Source organism: Mastomys coucha, unplaced genomic scaffold, assembly GCF_008632895.1.
Source record: "Mastomys coucha isolate ucsf_1 unplaced genomic scaffold, UCSF_Mcou_1 pScaffold21, whole genome shotgun sequence".
Lineage (NCBI taxonomy): Eukaryota > Metazoa > Chordata > Mammalia > Rodentia > Muridae > Mastomys > Mastomys coucha.
Genome location: NW_022196904.1, coordinates 25,064,036 through 25,065,955, shown reverse-complemented (window position 1 = coordinate 25,065,955; position 1,920 = coordinate 25,064,036). Strand labels below are relative to the sequence as shown.

Here is a 1,920-nt window from a genome sequence, read left to right as displayed (position 1 = left end):
AGTTAATCACCTGCCTCAGTCATCGATCTTTTCCATTGTTCTGATTTTGTACCCATCCCATGTTCGGTGTCTCTTGACAGCTTTGGTCAACTGCCAAACACAATTCTAACCCATGAACATGACTTAACTTCACCTGTCTTTGTGATAATATATTTCAACTGTATTTAATCCCCTCAATGTCCATTTACTATCAGCCTTATCTGTATCTGCCTTAATATCTTTGGAACTTATAGAATGTGTTGTCTTTCAGATCACTAGCTTCCCTTAATCCTGATGAGGTTACACTTGCCAGTGCTGCTGCCTCCCATCTTTCTTCCCCATCATGTACTTTGGCTAAAGCATCGACTCATAACTCTCCTCTGGTGTGTAGTTATAAAACACTAGAGAGATGGCTTAGTGGTTAAGGGATTGGCTACTCTTCCAGGGGTCCCAGTTCAATTCCCAGCACCCATATGGAAGCTCACAACCATCTACACTCCAGTTTCTGGGGACTGAAGCCCTTTCTTGGTCTCTGGGGGCCACTGAATATGTGCATAGACATATACACATAGGAGCAAAAACATATATATCCATACATCCATAAAAAACCCATACCTGTAATAATAATTAAAGAAAATAACAGTAAACGTCATAAAACTCCTTCCACAATGGAACCCTCCCTCACACTCAACTCCAAGTCCTTTTCCCTCTAGGCAACCTCTAGGGACATTTTCTAATCCTGTCTAGGAAGGAGTCTCCTTAGCTCATTGTGATGGCACAGCACCATCAGAATCAAAGTCTCTCTGCTCAACTGCTGAGTTTCCCATTTCTCCTCAAGCGCATCTTCAAGCCTCTCCACAAGGAGGCCTCACTGCAGAGAAAACTTCTTGGGCCCTCCTGGCACTTGGTGACAGAAACAGAAACCCACTCTAGAAAGGCTTCCTGGCCCTGATTTCTGGGCAGGGCTGAAAAAAAGTGAGTGGGGTAAGGAGATTGCTCGTTACTGTTTTTTTTTCATGACTTACCTGACTCATGTCCATCAATGATTGTTGTATGGTGCTATGTTGTCCTGATGTAGGATATATGGTATATATATATACATGCATCTCAAACCTGAGGTCTTCCTCCTTCTTTAGAGTGTTGGGATTATGGTCAAGTACATGGTCTGAAAAGATACACACTTGAAAAGACTGAATGCAGGGGCTTTGAGGGATGGCCCAGTGGTTAAGAGCACTGGTTGTTCTTCCCAAGAACCTGGGTTTGGTTCCCAGAACCCACTTGCTGACTCACATCCTCTTGTTACTCCATATCTAGGGGATCTGATACCCTCTTCTGGCCTCTCATGAGTAGGCACCACTCATGACTGTGAGGCAATAACAAACACATGAGTGAGGTACCCATACACACAAAATAAAATAACTCAAAATACAGCCCACACCAAAGCACTAGCAAATTTTCCCACAGATGTACATGAACCAGATATCTGAACTCGCCTACCTACTGTTAGCTTTTTCAGAGGATTGTGGAATTTGCTAAAATGAAGAACCATTCAGCATGATTTGGAAGGAAAAAAAGTGGTCCCATTAACCTATTAACATAACACCTCATAAAAATACACAGCTAGAAGTTGCTGTGCTGTTACTTAGCCCTGCCCTGGGCTCCTGTTCCAATCTCTCTGTGAAGCTCTTGCTTTGCCAAGTTAATGTGGGCTTCACTTTTTTTTTTTTTAGCCTCAGCTGGGATCTCTTCTTTGAGACAAACATGAAAAGATAACATTCCTTGTTTCTCAGGCTGACTGTCCACTGACTAAAATTCTGAGATTTGAACATCACAATATACAGATGTTTCCCCAGAGCTATGTTGGCTATACTTAAATAAATATATAGTCATTATACTTTTGGTTATTAAATATTTCATAACCAAATTTCTAAGTTTACTGCT

At 41.7% G+C, this 1,920-nt stretch overlaps 1 long non-coding RNA gene across 1 annotated transcript in view; it reads left to right on the top strand.

The window, feature by feature from the left end:
• The first annotated feature begins 824 nt into the window (after positions 1-824).
• Positions 825-1,920, top strand: part of LOC116100459 — a 5,497-nt gene continuing 4,401 nt past the window's right edge. The window contains exon 1 of the long non-coding RNA XR_004122582.1: positions 825-963. This is a non-coding gene — a long non-coding RNA (uncharacterized LOC116100459). The remainder of the gene's footprint in view (positions 964-1,920) is intronic.